A 21,202-nucleotide genomic window follows, 5' to 3' on the forward strand; every position below is an offset into this window, starting at 1 on the left:
AGCATTGCCTTCTATTCATGCTGGAATTGGGCTTAAGGATTAGAGATATGCAGAATCAATGTGAAAAGGCTGTAGCTTGGGAGAGCACCTCCCTTGTATGCAGAAAGACCCATGTTCAAGTCCTGCCATCTCCAGGGACGGCTGAGAATAATTCTTGTCTGAAACCCTGAAGAGCCACTCCCAGTCAGTGGGAGATACTGGGCTAGATAGAGCAATGGTCTGAGTCGGTGTGTAAGGCAGCTTCCTATGAACACTGAAGACCAAGAAATAACAAGGGATCCTTCTTATCACTGGAGTAAATGAGAGGAAAATGTGGGATCTTGATGAGCAACTAAGGGTTGCTATTGTAGCACCCTGCCTGTGGTTAACACTTAGCTGGAATGAAATATTCAACGCAGCAATAGAGAAATTAAAATAATAATTTATTTGTCAGACAAATAAATGAGAGGCACAGTGGTATATGGTTACCAAGCTCTGGCCTGGCCTCCTGCCATTATGGCCAGCACTTATATTCCCTTAATCCAGCCCCCTTTGCTCCTCCTGTGGCTGCCTCTGTCCAATCAGCCTGGTTGAAATTCCTATTGGTTGTTTGCTAGAACCAATCACAAAAGATACACCCATATCCTCCTATCCTTATATGGAACACAAAGAGCTATATATTGTTACATCTATAAATGACAAATAAGTAGTAATATATCTTACATGTGTCTCAACAAGGAATCTTAATTACCAGCTCACCTCTTGCCCTCCTTGCCCTATTGCCTTCTAAAACAAATGGTTAATCTTAAATTTTTATCTTAAACATATGTCAAGGATCTTGAGTTCACATCAACATTGAAAGATCTCCTTCATTTGAAGGTTTCTAAACAAATGCCTGACAACTATATATCAGGAGTGCTCGATGGCGTCTCCTGTCTGGCAGTGGGGCTAGGCTGGTGGCTGACTTAATTTCAGGATAAATACAACTCTTACAACTATATGAAATAAGAATCTAGCATTTCTTAAATCCTTTGCATAATTACATTTAAGCCAATATATTTAATACATAACATAGGTAGCCTTTTAAAAGGAATAAGGCCTTTGTAAAGTAAAAAAGGAACTCAGTAAAAAACAGCTTCAAAAGAAGCCTCTTCAGTTTACACCCCCCCCCCTTCAGCCAGCTGCTTTTCCCATTAGCTCTTCCCAACATTTATTGCCCTTTAACTCTCTCAGTTTAAGAAAGAAACAGCTTTAGAAAAGACTTCCCAAAAATGCTCTCTTTCTGCCAGCTAGATGCTTCTCCATTGCTCTTGGCCTTAGGAAGAAGATCTGGCTCATTTTACTGGGAGGCACATTGGTATTATTTTACTATTTACTCATTCCTAATTATGTTTATCTCTGCCTTTTTTATCTTCTGTAACATGTAGGGTCAGTGTCCTCGCTCTCAGCCTGTAATTCCCCCTTTTACGACTTTGAGAATTGTTTTCTGCTATAAATCAAGGGGCCCCTTGTCTAGGAGGAAAACATTGCCAAGGTTCTCTAAGCAGCTGGTCTTCTGCCTGGCATGAAACATTTGAAAATCTTTAAGCTCTCTTTAATATACAAGCCCCGATCAAACATTAATAAAATGCAGGCTTATGATTAGATGCCTCACTATGGCTACTGAATGAATAGACTGTGTGTTGTGCGTACCTCCCGCGGAAGCCTCTTTTCCTTAATATATGCTAATAGATGTTAATTGTTTGACCAGCAGCAATAGTGCTTTCAGGACGGTGCTTTACTGCAGCCGAGCTCTCAAAAGACGAACAGCTTTTGAACAAGTTGATTAAGTTAGGAAGCGGGTAATAAGAAAAAAAGCCTTGGCAAGCCTGAAGTGCTCATGCCATAATGCAAAGCTGGCAGTCCCATTGAAAGGAACAGGTGAAACTTAGCTTATGTTGAGTCAACCTTTCCCAAGCAAAAGGAAACTAACCAGAGTAAAAGCATTTGGAGGGATACTCAACAGACTAGCGAGGCTTATCTTGGTAGCCGTTTTCCGCAGGAAAGGGTGTGACTGGCATTTAAAACAAAGCTAGGGAAATTTGCTTCTTTTCAGAGCAGCTGCCTGAGTACCCAGGAGCTGTTATAATAATGGCATCATGCATCCATAACACCTCTCCTGGTATGTCCCACAGAGGAACTTACAGTCTTCAGACAAAAACCTCTTGAAGGTCCCAGGCCACAGAGAGGTTAGGCTGGCCTCAACCAGAGCCAGGGCTTTCTCGGCTGTGGCTCCGATCTGGTGGAACGCTCTGTCCCAAGAGACTAGGGCCCTGCGGGACTTGGCATCTTTCCCCAGAGCCTGCAAGACAGAGCTGTTCCACCAGGACTTTGGTCAGGGCGCAGCCTGACTCCCTCCCTCGGCAATCTTCACAGAACTCTAGCCCAATGGTTGCCATTAATTTGACTCTGAATTGTTTTTAGAATGAATTGATTTTAGAATGCTGTGTTACTTTTATTGTTGTTAGCTGCCCTGAGCCCGGCTTCGGCTGGGAAGGGCGGGATATAAATAAAATTTATTATTATTATTATTATTATTATTATTATTATTATTATTATTATACTGTTGAGCTAAGAAGTAAACCTTGATGTTCACTTTACAACAGACACTTCAATTCAGAATTCACTGGGCCAAATGCAAGACATTATTTCAGACCTAAAATTAAATTAAAATTAATTACATTTTATTTGCGGGATTCGGGGAAGAAATATTGTATCAGACCAGTGTAACTCAGAGAAGAGGAGTTTGTGACATGACATCAGGCCTCTCTCGGTAATTCCATAGATGAAGACCTGCCGCTCACCTCATGACAAGTGAAAAGTAAGTTCACCAGTGACTGAAATACAATAAATTCCAGTTTGTCCATTTGAAGGTTACTCTTGTACTCCTCTATGTGTAGAAAAGTGTAATAGGCCACAGTGATGTATAAAAGTCAATCAGACATTATATTTTTTTTTTTATAATATTTTTTATTAGTTTTACAAAAGTTTTTATAACAGACAAACACAAAAAAGAAAACAAACAAACAAACAAATATAATTTCATAATGTCATTTCATAAACTTCTTTCCTCGGACTTCCCCATACCTCCCCTTTCTGCATCCTCATGTCCAAATTTTATAGCAACTTATAAGTATTTTTTCTAACTCTAATTCGTCATAGTCCTTTCTTATTCTAATCTTATATTACTGCAACCCTTTCTCTCTATCAAATCTCGACATTCTAAACTTCATCAAGTTTATAGTAGTCCTTAAGATAAATCTTGAATTTCTTCCAATCTTCTTCCGCAGTCTCCTTTCCCTGGTCTCGAATTCTGCTCGTCATTTCCGCCAATGTCATATAGTCAATCACTTTCATCTGCCATTCTTCCACGGTGGGTAGATCTTGTGTCTTCCAATACTTTGCGATCAGTATTCTTGCTGCTGTTGTTGCATACATAAAGAAAGTTCTATCCTTTTTTTGCACCAATTGGCCGACAATGCCCAAGAGAAAGGCCTCTGGTTTCTTAAGAAAGGTATATTTAAATACCTTTTTCATTTCATTATATATCATCTCCCAGAAGACCTTAATCTTCGGGCATGTCCACCAAAGATGATAAAAAGTACCTTCAGTTTCCTTACATTTCCAGCATTTATTATCAGGCAAATGATAAATTTTTGCTAGCTTAACTGGGGTCATGTACCACCTGTATACCATTTTCATCACATTTTCCTTTAAGGCACTACATGCCGTAAATTTAATTCCGGTGTTCCACAACCTTTCCCAGTCAGCAGACATAATATTATGACCAATATCCTGTGCCCACTTAATCATAGCTGATTTAACTATTTCATCTTGTGTGTTCCATTTCAACAGCAAGTTATACATTCTTGACAAATTCTTAGTATTGGGTTCTAGCAGTTCTGTCTCGAGTTTTGATTTTTCCACCTGGAAGCCAATTTTCCTGTCTTGTTTAAAAACCTCCGTTATTTGATAATAGTGGAGCCAATCTTGTACTTTGGGTTTTAGTTTTTCATGGCTCTTTAATTTCAGTTTCTCTCCATCCTGTTCTAAAATCTCACAATACTTTGGCCATCCGACCTCCATATTAACTTTCTTATGGGCCTTCGCCTCTAAAGGTGACAACCATCTAGGGGTTTTGTTTTCCAACAGGTCTTTATATCTCATCCAAACATTAAACAACGCTTTCCTTACAATGTGATTTTTAAAGGCACTATGCACTTTGATTTTGTCATACCATAAATATGCATGCCAACCAAATGCGTTATTGAAACCTTCTAAGTCCAAGATATCTGTATTCTCGAGGAGCATCCACTCTTTCAGCCAGCAGAATGCTGCTGCCTCATAGTACAGTTTTAAGTCCGGCAGGGCAAATCCCCCTCTTTCTCTTGCATCTGTTAATATTTTATATTTTATTCTGGGCTTTTTGCCCTGCCAGACAAATTTCGCAATATCTTTCTGCCACCTCTTGAAACAGTCCATCTTGTCAATAATCTGCAAAGTTTGAAACAAAAATAACATTCTAGGCAATACATTCATCTTAATTACTGCAATTCGGCCTAACATTGATAATCTCAAATTTGACCATATTTCTAAGTCTTTTTTAATTTCTAACCAACATTTTTCATAATTGTCCTTATATAAATTCAAATTTTTAGATGTTAAATTAACCCCTAGGTATTTCACCTTCTTAACCACCATCAAACCCGTCTCTTCTTGAAACTTATTCTTCTCCATATCTGTCAGGTTTTTCCCTAAGACTTTAGTTTTTTGTTTATTCAATTTAAATCCAGCTACCTGGCCAAATTGTTGAATTATCTCCAACACCTTTTTCGTGCTAGTGTATGGCTCTTGTAAAGTCAGAACTAAGTCATCTGCGAAAGCCCTTAACTTGTAATGTTTTGCTCCGACCTGTACACCTTTAACTTGCTGGTCCTCTCTAATCATGTTGAGCAACACCTCCAGGACCGAAATAAAAAGCAATGGGGAAATTGGGCACCCCTGTCGTGTTCCTTTTTCTATCTTAAGTTCCTCAGTTATTACATTATTTACAATCAACTTAGCTTTTTGTTCAGAATATATTGCACCCATACCATTCTCAAAACCTTGTCCTACCCCCATCCCATGAAGGTTCTTTTTCATAAAACTCCAAGAAATGTTGTCAAAGGCTTTCTCCGCATCCACAAATATCAAAACTGCTTTAGTATTTATGTTCACCTCTAACTTTTCCAAAATGTCTATTATATTCCTAACATTGTCTGAGAGGTGTCTCTTTGGGAGAAAGCCTGCTTGGTCTCTGTGAATCTTTTCCATCAGTACTCTTTTAAATCTTTTTGCTAAAATGTCTGCAAAAATTTTGTAATCCACATTGAGTAACGAAATTGGGCGGTAGTTCTTCAATTGAGTCTTTTCAGTCTCTGTCTTTGGTATGAGTGAAATATATGCTTCTTTCCACGATTCGGGTGCCTTTTTTCCCTCTAAGATCTCATTACAGACATCCTTTAACGGTTGGATCAGCCATTCCTTTAACGATTTATAGTATCTGGAAGTCAGTCCATCTGGCCCTGGAGATTTGCCCAGTTGCATGTCCTGAATGGCACCCTCTATCTCTTGTTCTGATATTCTCTGGTTTAGATCCACCTTGCTTTGAGGAGAGATTTTTTGTAATCCGTGTTTATTGAGGAATTTATCTATGTCTTCTTCATTTTGTAATCCTTGAGAATAGAGTTTTTTAAAATAACTCACGAAGCAGTTTCTTATTTCATTTGGTTTAGATATAGTCCTTCCATCCACTTCTAGACTTGTAACTGTATTTAATTTCTGTCTTTTCTTAAGTTGCCATGCCAGAAGTTTGCCACATTTGTCTGCCGACTCAAATGACTTTTGTCTCATTTGCTTTATTTTCCACTCTATCTCTTGGTTCATCAATTCCATATATTGTGTTTGATACAATTTAATCTCCCTCAAAATCTCCTGGGACTTTGGTTTTGACCTTAATTTTCTCTCTCCTTCTTTTATCTTTTCCAAAAATTTTTCTCTTTTCTCCTTCTGCTTTCTCTTCTTTATTGAGTTTTGTTGAATCAAAAACCCTCGCATCACAGCTTTACTTGCGTCCCAGATCACTCTTCTTTCCACATCGCCCCTTAGGTTGATTTCAAAATAGTCCTTTAAAGTTTTTTGGGCCTTCAAGTGGAATTCTCTATCTCGAAACAGGGTGTCATTCATTCTCCATCTGAACTGACCAGTTGTTGTAAGTTTCATTTCCATCTTCACGGCGTTATGGTCGGAGCAGGTTTTTGGGCAGATTTCTACCTTCTTAATCTTCGGGGCCATTCCACTAGTGATCCAAATTTGGTCGATTCTGGTCCAGGTCATCTGTGCTTGGGAGAAAAAGGTTCCCTCTCTTTCAAGAGGGTTCCTTGTTCTCCAAATGTCTATTAAGTCCATGTTCTCAGTCATTTCAAAAAAAGTCTTAGGGAGTCTCCCTTCTTTAGTGAGTATCAGTCTTTGTGTCTTGTCCATATTTGTAGAAACTACACCATTCATGTCTCCCATGATTATCATATTATAATCCAAATAGTCCATCAGAGTTTCATGAAGTTTTTTAAAGAATTCTGCTTTACCTTCATTTGGTGCATAAATCCCAATTATCAAGAATTTTTCTCCTTGTACTTGTATCTCCACCGCTAAATATCTTCCTTCTTCATCTTTAAAAATCATTTTTGGAGCCCACTTCTCTTTTGCATAGATCACAACTCCTCTTTTTTTCACTTTGTCCGACGAAATAAATTCTTGTCCCAATTTTTTATTCATAAGTAGTCTCCTGTGGGCTCTAGTTATGTGAGTTTCCTGTAAGCAAATCACGTCCAGTTGTTCTCTGTACAAAATGTGGAATACTTGTCGTCTCTTCAAAGGCATGTTCATCCCATTACAATTCCAGCTAAGGAATTGCAGGGCCATCTTGTTATTTTTCTGGTATTCCTCCAACTGCTCCCAGTTGTTGTTCCTCCTCTGTTGGTGGTGGAAGGTTCTGTCCAAACGAGAGGTTCAATATGTCTATTACACTCTTTTGCTCAGCAATTGGGTCTAAAGTTCCTTTCTGTAGATCTTCTTGATTTTTATACAGGAACCTGTCTTTATCCTGTATCGTCTTTATTTTCACCTTCTTTCCCCTGTAGTCAAAGGACAGTCCCTGTGGGAATTCCCACCTAAAACGAATGTTGTTCTTCTTGAGCAAGTAGACCAAGTCCTTATAAGAAGCTCTCAAGTCCAGAATATGTTTGGGGATATCTTTAAAAATCTGTATCGGTGAATTTCCAATTTGTAAGGCTTTTTCAAAATGCAGTCTTAGTATTTTATCTCTTTCCTCCTTCGATCTCAAGGTAATCAAGCAGTCTCTCGGTACCTTTCTATTTTGTTTTCTGCCCAGTCTGAAAGCCGTTGTAATTTGAATTTCGTCTTCCTCTAGATCTTCCCAGGCATCCGCAAACTCCTTCATTAAAAAATCCGTAAGATTGTCTCCTTCATCCTCTGGAATTGATCGTAATTTCAAATTCCTTTCTTTTCTTTGTAATTCCCACAGTGCCAGAGTTTCATCGTGGTCATAGACCTTCCTGGCGATCGGTTCTAATTTTTCCTGGGTCTCTCCAGCAATAGTTCTGGCTTCCTCCGCAATTTGACGTGTGGCAGAGTTCTCTTGCGTAAGCTTGTTTATAGATTCTGTGTTCAAATCAAGTCTAGTTGTCAAATCTGTCAATTTCTGTGAATTCTCTGTCAATTTCTTAGTATTCTCTGCCGTTTGCTTTGTTAAATTCTCCAGGGATTGGTTTATCTTGAGAAGGGCTTGCGATACTGCATCCATGGAGACTGCTGTACCTCTTTCTTGTCCTGTTGTCACTATAGAGGTTGTTCCTGAGATCGAGCCTCTTTTCTTGTGTTGCTGTAGCTGCTTTGTCTTTGCTCTCGTGGTTATCTCGTCTGCTGGGCCACTCATATCCCAAGGTCGTTTCCCACGGGAGCCTTCACCAAAAGGAAAATTCCACTGTCCCAAAGCGTAGCAACTTTTAGTTTACCCTCTAGAGGGAGCAAATCAGAATGTCCGCAAACCGAAATAAAGAGTATTTATAAAGCAAATTTATCAGGAGGCTTCTATAAGTATATTGCAGCACTTTCCCAATAGATAGAGTCCCAGCCTTCCCTGATAAATTGTATCCACAAAGTCCCAAAACTTTGTATCAAGTAAACAATAAAGCTTCCACTTTGTTACCTTCACAGGAATCTAAAGTCAGTTCAGTGTTCCTTTGTTTTATGAGCAGTTCGTACCAGGTTGGAGGCTGCAGAAAGTTTCCTTTTCTTTTAAATTAGTCATGCAGCTTGTAAAGTCACTTTTTCCTCCCCTCTGCCCTGCAAGCTGGAGGGGACGGTCAAAGTCCAAATGTCGGATTTAAGCAATTAAAAGCAATTTTCCCTTGCGGATGCAGCTTAATAACTTTCGTTGCTTTGATTGTCATGCAGTCGGGGGAAGGCAGACTTCCTTAATTTTTGCCTTTCCCGTTTTCAGCCTAATTTCAGGTAGTTTTAGTACGAATAGAGGTTCAGTCTTACTCACGGGTCTTTTTTGTCCAGATTATTTAGGAAGGGAATCGACGCTCTCCACTAATGGCGATGCGGCTTCACTCTGCGGGCTGGGTAGCGATTCTCAGCACCGCGCTCCCCCGTTGTCGTTCCGGAGCCTTTAAAAAGGCTCTTTCTGCGGTAAAGAGGGGGCGCTTCGGGTGCCCACCGAATCTCCTTGTTCACAGGATCCGTTCCTGTGATTTTAGGGGTCCCCCGCTTGCCGAAGCGGGTCAGACCCGAACTCGCAGAGCCGTCCTCTCTCCGGAGCTCGGAGAGAGAGCAGCCATTAGCGCTGGCGCCGAACCGGAAGTCCCAATCAGACATTATAAACTGTAATATTTTTTAAGGTTAAATCTGTTTCTGCTGCTCTGCCTTCTAACAAGACTGAGATAGATTTAATCCTAACTAAATTATCATAGAAAGAGAACTATACAAACAAACATTCGGTGATATTTACTGGCAATGACTGTGACATTTTCAACTTATTAAAAAGCAATGAAACACAGAATGAGACTGTCTATCTTTAAAAAACCTTGATCTTTGCAACAGAGAGCTAATGCAATGCCAAGCATATTTATCTCTGATGGCTCAGTTAAGAGATGGACAAATCTGATCTAGGGTGGGATGGGGGTGTTTTGCTCCCATTAAACACATCTTCCTCTGCATGGAAGTTGGTATTAAGTTATTTGCCCTATGTTGTAGACAAATCTCTCTCTCTCTCTCTCTCTCTCTCTCTCTCTCTCTCTCTCTCGGTAAACATTGCTTGGAGAACTGCACCACAAAATTTGGATAAGTGCTTTGGATAATAACTTTGAAGGATGGAACTGTGTTTCAGTTCTTACATTGTTTCAGAAAGTTCAAATTTGAAAAATTCAGCTTTAAATGTGAACTGAATCAGATATCACCCCTCATTTCTCGTCCCCACTGGCCAGCTTGTTGTTTCCGGGCACTGGAAAAATGGGGGGGGGGGGAGAGAGAAATGTCAAGCCTTCTGAACACTCTTCTAATAAAGATTCCTGAGTCCTCGGTCTCCTTATTCTAGCTCCCGTTTTCAAGCAGTAAAAACTGGAGCAGAACCTTTGGAGCCTATACCATGCCCTGCTTCCACCCAAGGTTCCAGTTTGAGGCTCCTGCTCATGTATTGAATTACCGTAAAGCTGACAACAGAATTTCAGGCTTCCGAGCAGTGTTTAAGGCACTCTGGAAGCTCAAGGGGGGAAATCTTGTTCAGCTACATTAGCATGACTCCTTCCTCTTCTCGAAGGCCGAAAGCACTGGATTATTAATTGAGATAGTGTATCTATTAATAATCACAAGTTACAATTTCTGAATTTTAATCGTAACTACCCCTGTAGTTGGCTGATGGTTTTGTTGCAGGCTGGCTAATCTCTATATTCAGGCAGCATCTGCGATATGGGTACTGAAACCTTTTTTATCATGAAATGTCACATTGACATTATAATTAATTCTGGCCCAGGTCATATATACTAAGCTAGATCTGCTATATGCTGTGATCTCAGAAGTGTGCCCGTAATCACTTTTCAACAATCCTGGCTGCAAACTTTGGAATTCACAAAGTGGCACATTTCTATTCTATTCTATTCTATTCTATTCTATTCTTTATTCCCCGCCCATCTCACTGGGTTGCCCCAGCCACTCTGGGTAGCTTCCAGCACATACAAAACATAATAAAACATTAAACATTAAAAACTTCCTGATGTCTTCAGATGTCTTCTAATGACCGCTCCCCGCTTAAAACGGGGGGGGGGCGCCCTTTGCGTGGACACGCACAGCCCCTGGATCTGGAGCGGCCCCAACAGCATAGGCTTGGCTTTGCCTTCCCTCAGGTGTGATACCTGGAGGTCTCCGCCTACCTCAGTCAGTTGTCCAATCCCACCTGGGGGAAGCGTTGCCAAGGAGACCAGGCCAGGAAGGGGGAGGGATTACCTGCCCACACAATAGAGGGAGGATCTTACCTGGGAATCCTCACTTGGCTCCAGAGCTTCTCCCACCCTACCCACCCTCAGTTAATGTCTTATTTTGCAGGTTAACTTGTCTTCACAGGTTTTGCAGGTTAACTTTTCTTCACAGGTATGCGGGCGCTGCTACGTTAAGGTCGCTGTTAACGGGCCGGAAAGGAATTTCCCTGCATTGGCAGGTTTCGCCTTTCCCGTAGCAAAACGTCACAACTTTGGCGGTATCAGGCCTTGGGCGGAATCCTTTTGTCCATCTTCCTCTTGCGGCGGCGATACCGGGGTTCCCCGTTAAAGGGGTTTCTGAAGGGAGGCTTTGACCGTACGCCGAAAGGTCGTCATTGCTCTCCCCTGCGACGGTGGCGTAACGGTGGCGGCCATCTCTGCTTGAACATATGTTCTCCAGAGCCGGCCCATCCCCCCCACACACACACACTGGATAACTCTGATGATCCCTAGGTCCCCGGCTGCAGACTGGGGAGGGAGAACGCCCAATGCCTGAGCCAAGGTCTACCCACATTTGAAATTTAATAAAGTTGTGGCCAATTTAATCCCATAGCACGTTGTCATGAGTCATTATTTCACATGACGGGGGGGGGGACCGCGCGGGATCTGGGGACTCCGCCTGTCCATGCAAAGGTTGTATATCCTTGACTTATATCCTTGACATTTGGTGGGAGGGCTTTCCACAGGGCAAACACCACTACCGAGAAGGCCCTCTGCCTTGCTTCCTGTAACCTCCCTTCTCACAGTGAGGGAACCGCTAAAAGGCCCTCGGCGCTGGACCTCAGTGTCCGGGCAGAATGATGGGGGTGGAGACGCTCCTTCAGATATACTGGACTGAGGCCATTTAGGGCTTTAAAGGTCAGCACCAACACTTTGAATTGTGCTCGGAAATGTACTGGGAGCCAAGTAGGTCTTTCAAGAGTGGTGTTACATGGTCCCTGTGGCCTCTTCCGGTCACCAGTGTAACTGCCACATTGTAGTGGTCAAATCAGTTTATGCCTGCACATTAATCTGATAAAAGTGACAACCTCATTTATTGGAACAAGTCACATGGGTCATCATTACACCTACAAACACTCAAGTTTTCTGCATAAATTTTGTTTGTTTACAATGTCTAAGGATTACTAAATCAAAAGAGGAACAGTCAGCTGGAACCCCTCAAAGGGGAAACCCAAAAAACCTTAATCTACTGATTCCACTGGTCACATTTTACTAAATCTCTTTTTCATCTATTCCTTTCCCCCTTTTGCCACTGCTCCTTTCCATGTTAGCAGGAGCTAGCAAAGGAGGAAAGTTTATTATCAAAGTACCAATACACAGTTTGAATTCCCAGCTCAAATGCATTTTTCATCTCTTCCTCCATTCATAAGTCATTGTATGCTTCCAGTAGCAGACATACCTGTACGGAACTCTTGTTTTATATTTTTAACCATTCCCACCTTGCCCCTTTCACCACATCCCAATGAACATGCCTCACAACTAATTTTTTTTGAGATACTTTGATGTCTTGTACCTGTTCATTTTTTCAAAATAATAATAATGCATTTCTGCTTCTTTTTGTTTAAGTCAGTGATATTCAACCTGTATGTTTGCAGGGATGGGAAAGAAATTTGATTCAGTATGATTTTAAAGGCGAAAGGATTAGTGCTAGCACAACAGGATTTCCCCCCTTTGTCCTCTGCACATGCCCTGCAACATTCCCAAATGTATTCTGGAGAGTTGGGAAAACCCCCAGAACAGATCTAGGGGATGTGTAGGGAGCAAAGGAAGTGAAAATTATGTTATGGAAAGAGAAACCATTGCACTGATAAAACATTTTGCTTAGTGCTATATTGAATTCAACCCACAGAGACTATTCCCACCACCTTCCTCAGATCACGTCCCCAAACTTGATGATTTGTTTATGCTGATACAGATCTAACAACTTAATAGATGTGGCCTTTTTTTTTTTACCATATCTCTGTCTCATGTCTTGATTCGGGGGAGGAAATGCAATGAAGGCAGATCACAAACATAGTAAATAACAGAAAGGAAAAAGGGTAAAGAGTAACAAAGTATGTATTCATAAGTATTGACATGTTAAAGGTTGCCATAACTTGTCACAAGTTATTTTGAATCCATGGGCTGTTAGAGCACAAAACAAGCCATTGTGACCAAGTTTTCATTTTAAAAATTGTGGGAGCTCTGTGGATAGAAACAATAGCATTGTCTACATGTCTGAACTAAAATGGATGAAAAGATAAGTCTCCAATAAATGGACAGCTCGTTCTCTCCATTCTCCAGAATGTCTTTCTTATCCCATCTTCTGATCATCTCCTGAAATACTCCTGATTTTATTTTCTAGTGTGAAGAGCTGGATATGTCGTAAGGTACAAAGCAAAGTTACTCTCCACCTTCTGCAGGTCTTCCTTTTTGTCAATGAATCGATTCCTGTTTGTTGCAAAACACCTGCTGTCTTGACAGTGGGGGGCCATCTCCACGGTGCTAGGCACAAGCCATGCTTTTGTCAATATGAGATAATCCCATAGCTTTTTATTTGCTTTGACTTCTGCATTCATCCTGATTTGTAATGAACTTTTCAGTGGCATCTATGGATGATGTTTGACATGGTGCCATCCTAGCGAGTGATGATGTGCTCTCAACAGGTTCTCAATAGGAAAATATGAAGTTCGATAGCTATGTATAAGACCTTTGGCCAAAGGGAGGTTTGTAAATTTAATTAATCATCACCATCATTTCATGGTGGATAAAAACTTCGGTTTTACAGTCATACCACTGCTCCCGAATGCCTTGGGAGTCGAACGTTCTGGCTCCTGAACGATCAAAAAACAGAAGTGAGTGTTCCGGTTTTCTAACTATTTTTGGAAGCCGAACGTCCAGTGTGGCTTCCGCTATTGTTTCTGGTGAGCCTGTGCAATCGGGAACCAATCGGAAGCCGCGTCTTGGTTTCTGAACTTTTTGGAAGTCAAACACCAAGTGGCTGCTGAGACCATATAACACCGGTCCTGAAAGACCTACATTGGCTCCCAGTACGTTTCTGAGCACAATTCAAAGTCTTGGTGCTGACCTTTAAATCCCTAAACAGCCTCAGCCCTGTATACCTGAAGGAGCGTCTCCACCCCCATCATTCAGCCTGGACACTGAGGTCCAGCTCTGAGAGTCTTCTGGCAGTTCCCTCACTGTGAGAATTGAGCTTACAGGGGACCAGGCAGAGGGCCTTCTCCATAGTGGTGCTTGCCCTGTGGAACACCCTCCCACCAGATATCAAGGAAATAAGCAACTATCATATTTGTAGAAGACATCTGAAGGCAGCCCTATTTGGGAAGTTTTTAATGTTTAATGCTGTGTCATGTTTTTAATATTCAGTTGGAAGCTGCCTAGTGTGGCTGGGGAATATCAGCCAGATGGGAGGGGTATAAATAATAACAACAACAACTTATTATTATTATTATTATTATTATTATTATTATTATTATTATTCGAACTTCCGGAACAGATTCCGTTTGACTTCTGAGGTATGTCTGTATTTGTAACCTGCAGTTCAACACAACAGTCATATAACCTACTGCTTTCATTTCCATATGGAACCCCCCCCCCCGATGTTATAAGTTATTTATTAAGCATAAAGCTTAAATGATATACACAAACAGATTATTCTACTTCTCTCAGTAGAGTATGTTGGGTGGTGGGCATACATGTGGTGGACATGTATGTGGGTTCTGATGTACATCTAGTAGCAACCCCCATCTCTGCCTTTTCTCCAACTTCCCAAGGTCCTTTTACTGCTTCTCCTTCTTCTTCCCTAACCACCTCTGCATTTTTTGGGCCAATGCCTGCTTCTCCTTCCTGCCAGATTCCCCATCCCCTGACATCCTCAGATGGCCCTGGACCAGGCAAGCCAACCTGTGGCAATCCAAGGCTGTCTCCAGCCACCTTAGGTGACAGCCAGGTCTCCTTGAATTAGCTTGTTTCAGTTCAAGCTTTGGCTGAATGTAGTGCAAAGCCCTACTGATTAGCTCCTTCAGACAGATACTGCCTAACCACTGTAAAGTATGGGATCTATGGCCCTTCTCTGTTAGGTTCATGTCAAACAAAATGTCAGGACCACCTCTGATACCTGACAAACCAAGAAGAAGAAAAAGCCTGGTCCTACTCTTTGGCTTTTTATTTTTGCCATGGACCCTGTGATGGAGACAAGCCCCTGAAACTTCAAGCCAAATTCCAACAGCAGCCAACTGTACCAATTCTTTCTTTGTTTTCTTTATTTTATTAGATATTCACCTGCCACTCACCACAAAGCCCCAGGGCAGGTTACAACAATGAAATGTACAATTATAAAACAAATGCAAGAGTTGCAAGCATAACACAAGTGCCAAAGCAATAACAGACCATTCCATATACAACACAATTAAAAACAATTCCATATAGAAAAACAAGAGGCTGGATTCAACTAATGAGTATCGCTAACAGCCAGTTCAACATAGCTTTCCCAACTTTTCTTCTCCTATCCCCCTCCCCATTACCTTGGGGAAAAGTTGGGAGAATCTCTAGAACAGGGGATGCTTCTGTCTGGCTAGCTGAAATGCTGGTCCTGATAGAATGATTCTTATAGCGCTACGTTGAATTTCTCCCAGTATGAACATTTAAAAACTTGTCTGCATCTAAAAAGGCTCCACCCTTAGACTTTTCCTTTCAGTTCCTTTCAGCTTCTGCCCATTATTGTCCCAGCAAATAAACAGCATGGTAACTGGCCTGCAAATAAAGGGAGCAGGAGGCTTATTTTTCACGTGAGATGGTACTTTCTACAAAACTCAGAGCTGTGGTCTATCAAGTCTAGTGACCACTTGCACCCACTGCCTGAGCCCAGGCAGGGCGAGTCCTATCTTCACTTGTGAAAACTTGGAAAGTTCAGTGCTGGGACGCTGTTGACCAACCATGGATTTAATTTTGATCCTTTCATCTTTCAATCTCCCAAACATCTCTTATCAACCTTCTTGAAACCCTGTAAGTTCTTATGAAGAGATCTAATCCTTTGCCTTCTCAAGGAAATAGCCTCATTCAAATCTCAGTCTAGCTCAGCTTTAAGCTCTGAGCAGCAACTGACTTTACCTGATGCAATCTTCCGATGGCAAGGGAGCAAGACACAGAGGCGTGTGCACAGTCCTCCTCTTTGATATGAAAACTGCTCATCCATCACCTCATATATCTATGAAGTCTAATTCACCTTCCCCCCTGTCTTTCTTCTTTTTATGACTAATGCCCTGTCAAAATGCCATTTTTCTGAATCAAAGCAATTTTTGAGCAATATGAATGGCCTGAAAGCTTCTCCTCGGATATCCTTTCATATTCAGACATAATATTTCTGTCTGCTATAAGGCTTAATTACTTCATTTTAGAAAAATATATATATATATAATAAAAATAAAATAGCAACAAAGGACTTCTTTCAAACAGGGAGGTGTGTAATGGAGGTGCTTAATGAGACAGCCTTAATGACATAAAAGGAGCTGTCAGGATAAAGTGGCATGGAACAGGCCAGATAATGATCCTGACATGAAGGCTCGGGTGAAATAACAAGAGAAATCACAGGGATGACAAGCAAGGCTGAATGAGCCAACACAAGTTCATTAATTAATCTAGGATGGTGATGCCTCCTCCACTATTTGTGGCTCAGGAATCTGGGCATAGCCCATGTGCCATCAAGGCCTGGCAGACCCATTGCAATGGTGCACAACCAGGACTGGTTACTGAGCCATGCGAAGCTGGAGATCTTCATTCACCTTGAAGGATCAACAAGCTCTGGAGGTCCATTCTTGGTGCATGCACAAACGCAGTGGTTTCAGGTTTGGAGAGTCCCTGGGCAAGATATTCTTAGGACATGTCAGAGGACCTCAATTCAGTTTGAAGCATCAGATGCTGTACAAACCTATCTCAGATGCTCACTCAGAATCAATGCTCGTTTCTGGTTTGGGGTGCTAAGAATCTTCATTCAACTTGAAGGTTGGCAACTAGTGTAGGTTTACCCCAGATGCATATTCAGATTAGTGCTTGTTTCAGGGGTTGCCCTCCTCTCCTGTGTGTGCCCAGCTAATTTTCATCTGCCTGGTTGCTGTCCACTGCTTATTTTCTTGGGCAGAGTTAACATCACCTTCCAGAGGAAGAGGACAAGTCATGAAGATGGGACAGCCCCTTCTCACTTGCTGATAAAAGGCAGGTGAACAGGCAGCCATGACAACTTTTTCTTTTTAATTCCTCCTCCCTCAGAAACTAAAAGTTTGAAAGAACGTTTGGCTCTGTTCTATGTACAAAAGCTCTGTATGAAACAAAGCAGTAAACGGAGGGTGACAGTAGTGCATGGATAACACGAATTCCTGTCTTTGACAACTCCCGTGAAATTGCAGGAACAAATGTTTCAGTCTGAAATTATGTAAACAAGAATAATCTAATTTTTTAATGGGGGGAGCCCTAAAACCCAGAGCACAAGATCTGTTAACATTGTTGCCCTTGCTGGTCTAGCAGCAATCAAAAGAATGGATGCAGCGGCCAGTGAGCTGCTTGCAATGTCAAGAGAACTCCCTGTATTTACGAGCCATATGAAAATGAATCTGACACGGCTTATTACGGAGCTGCTGAAAGGCAGCATGTGTGTTAGCAGAACAGCTCTGCCACTGGGCTCTGTGCTGATGAGGCAAAACAGCCAAACAAAATAGAGGAGAATGGTTAAGACCCAATGTCGCACAAGTGGGGTTTTTCTACTTTCTGTTGTATGCCCTGCAGTCCACGCTCCACCCGGCAACATGAAAATATTCCCGGGGGGGTTGAGATCTGCTCTGTAGCAGGTGGAGAGGGTCTGGGATAAGGGAAAGAGAAACTAGAAGTCCCACTACGTAGGCAGATTTCTATTGTTCAAGGAGTCAAGAGTTATTGGATGTCACCCAGTAGACAACTATATTTTTTCTGAGAAGTGAATAATATGTAGAGGGGATGCAAATGTTGCCTGAGAATTGTCCATGGCAAGCATGGAGTCATTGTTCCTATCCAGAAATGTGATCTCTGTAAGAAATCCAGAGTGCACATGTTGCTTTTCAAAGTTAAAAGCGGCATGAAAGAATAATTGTAATGTCCATTGAATGTTTGCAAGAGCTGGTCAAAAGGCATTGCTTGAAAGTGGTTGTGTTACGGAAAATGGTCAGTTACTTCTTTCTTAGAGCAAGCATAAAATGGGATTATTTTACACTGCTGCTGAGGAAGGCATTCCAGAAATGCACTGGAATTTCCTGCACCTTTTTGAACGTATTTCTGCTGTGTAAAAATGTGAAGATCCCTGCTGTGAGTGCACCTTGGCCATCCTGTGTGGGTTGTGACATGATGTAGCGAAAGCTTACCAAGCGCTACCCTCCATCCGCCTTCTGCAACCTGTCCACTGACAGATCCTTGGACTGTAGCCCCATCTAGTAGGGGTTGGATGGAGCTCATATGAGCTGTGGTCCAAACTTGGAGGGCACCCACCGGGCTGGAGAAGGCAGTCATAGATATACAAAACAAAGGCATAGACCAGCAGACTTGAAATCCTAAATGAAAGTGTTGACTTTGTGATTGGCCCATCGCTTTCAGTAATAAAAATTGTTACAACAAAAACTGTGATCTGGGCATAAGAGCACCTTTTGTGCCCAGAATTTTGTAGAGTTCACTTTATTTCATGGAATCCATTGTTGGCATCCAGGTGTGCGGATGCCAATGGAAGTCCAACCCTTGTGTTAGCAGCCCTTAAGTGACCTCCCCAGGGTACAAGCCTGGGCAGGGTGAATGGAGGTCCTGGGCTGCCTAGATGACAAGAACCGCCCCCTCCCACCTTGTTGATGTGCATAAGCTTGGCTGCAGAGAGAGGCATACAAGGCATCATCTACCATCTTAGGGACTCCACTCTGGATTTGTGTAGGGTTTACTCCTTAGCTTTTTGTTCTCCTGAAGATCTACCAGAAGGCAGCAATGGTTTAGGTTCAGAGTTTTTCTTCTCCTAGATGACGAGCCCCATCTGTCCCTCCCTTCCCTCTACATGTGCAGAAACCACCTTCTTGACTGTTGGACCCACTATTGGTCTCATCTGCTCAGTCCGCCAGAGCCTGTCTTCACATTCAGGGAAAGTCCCTGACTCACCAAGGGATTGAGACCTATCAGCTTCCCTCACCTGGTTTAGCTGGCCAGTCAAAGCCATTCTTGTGGCCATTTCACATGCTGAGAGCTTCTAGGAGCCACAGGTGAGAACTGAGTGCAGGGTGGAAGACAACGGTGGGCAAACTTCCCCAGAAGGAGCACCATGTGGCCCCCAAAAGAGGTACTACCCCTCCCCTAACACTCTATACAGCCCTCATTGAAACCACCCATCACATTTTTGTGCATTCCTCTGCACATGCTGCTCAGGTCACTCCAGTGCTCCATTAAAATGAAAGAGGAGTAATAGGACATAAAACTAATGCTGAACCAAACCTTTTTCATCTGCTTTGGCATTATGTGTAGGCATGTGTACAAAAGAGACCACTTCTCCCAAGATTGGGAGTAGACAAATTTCAAGAGCTCACTTTATTCATACTTGAGTAAAACTGAGATGACTCTGGTTTACTCATTCCAAATGCTTCATCACATTCCCAGGTGCATTTTAGAACTCCCTGTGAAAAGAGATTGATTGTTAAGGTACTCAAGGAATTGTAGCTCTGGACATGGGATAAAGTTAAGTTATTTGGGGAAATATTTATAATGAGTTAAAAAAAAAAGTTTAGGTATACTCCGCCCCCCCCCCAAAAAAAAGCCTGAAGCATTTTTGTTGGGTATGATAGGAGAGGAAATACCAAAAGTTGACCAGAGATTGTTTATGTATGCCTCCACGGCTGCTAGAACTTTAATAGCCCAAAAGTGGAAACAGCAAGAACTACTGACGGTGGAAGAATGGCAGACGAAGATGATGGACTATGCAGACTTAGCAAAGCTGACAGGGAAAATCCGAAACCAGAGTGAACAAGAGTTTCAGAGAGATTGGAGCAAATTTATTCAATACATAGATAGTTACTGTAAACATGTAAAGACACTGGCAGGACTGAGATAAATCATGCAGCTTTTAATGGAAGAAATTTTCTATTTTGTGCATCAAGTTTAGGATAAGTTAGGATAAATGTAGAATTGAGACGGTATAAATGTGTGAAACTAAGATGTGTTTTATAAAAACCAGACAACAGAACGGAGGGAAGTCGACTGGCTCAGTGGAGCTAAAAACGTATAAATGAGATATGATGTTATAATATTGTTTAAAATGGAAAATTGATAATAATAAAAAATTAAGGAATTGTAGCTCTGGGGTGGGAATCAGGGCCTCTCACCATCTTTCAGCACCCTTAACTAATTATACTTCCCAGAATTATTTTCAGGAAGTCATGACTGTTTAAAACTTCTACCATACTGCTTTAAATGTATGGCATGAATGTGGCCTAAAAGTTGTAATGAACTTCCATCCATGAGAGAACCTACATAACGACTCTAAGACCTTGAACTGACAGACATACAATGTCAATGTGATGTAAATTCAATTCTGAATTACTGTATGTTTTCAAGAGAAATTGCTTGGCACTTGCCTATTTCTGAATTTCTCTCTCTGTGAAGGTTTTGAGTTCATTCAACCTGTGTGCAATTCAGCGGGGAGCCTGAAATCCTACATGGATAGAAACCAAAGAAAATGCACTTATTCCTAAGAAAACAGCTGAGTTTTGCTCAGCTGTAGCCAGCAAGTCTACTGAGAATTGTCAACATAGCAAAGCTCCAATATTAGGAATTGTCTCTGAGGTTCATGGAATTTCACATAATTTAGTCAGACAAAGCATGAGAGCTTGACTGAAGATAACGCTGTGACTACTGAGATAAGTAAAACATAGTAGAGATTTTCTCAGAATGAATATTCAGTTGAACTGAATTCTGATTGAATCGCCTTGGTTTAGGCAACCACGCTTGTCTGTGTACAGTATTGGTTTTTTTTTGGGGGGGGGTTATTGAAATAATGAAGTACTACTGTGCTAATAAAACATATACAATCATAGAATCATAGAACTGTAGAACTGGAAGAGACCCCCAGGGTCATCTAGTCCCTGCAATACAGAATACATCTGCTCATAGACCTGTATGCTCAAAATACTACTTTGTTCCTTATAGCATGGGCCTGCAACTCAGTGAAACCAAAATAAATGTCCTAACATCTATTGTACAGACTGCATGGAAGTGCAGAGAACATTGCAAATAGTCTGAATACCAAGGGCATTGCCAATTTTGTGGATCATCTTCTGATCAATCATAGTTCATTCTGTTTCACTATGTGACTCCGAGATGTGTAATTATTGATCAGCATAACATTGATTTAGAAACATTTAATTATGTGCAACATCCTCGAGTTGGAATAAACCACCTGTGTCACTAGTCTAGGGAATCCCAACCTACTTCATTCAGAGAAACATCTGGGCAGCAATACTAAATACACTTTCATAGAACTGCCATTGAACTCCAAGAGACTCAGGTCTAATTGACAGATTCATGCAGACATTTTTTGCATT

At 41.6% G+C, this 21,202-nt stretch overlaps 1 long non-coding RNA gene across 1 annotated transcript in view; it reads right to left on the reverse strand.

Annotated features, from left to right (window-relative positions):
• Positions 1-405: 405 nt before the first annotated feature.
• The window catches only part of LOC309538102, a 129,118-nt gene continuing 108,321 nt past the window's right edge, over positions 406-21,202 (reverse strand). The window contains exon 2 of the long non-coding RNA XR_014222109.1: positions 406-816. This is a non-coding gene — a long non-coding RNA (uncharacterized lncRNA). The remainder of the gene's footprint in view (positions 817-21,202) is intronic.

The sequence above is a fragment of the Podarcis vaucheri genome, assembly GCF_965113315.1.
Source record: "Podarcis vaucheri genome assembly, chromosome: 7".
Lineage (NCBI taxonomy): Eukaryota > Metazoa > Chordata > Lepidosauria > Squamata > Lacertidae > Podarcis > Podarcis vaucheri.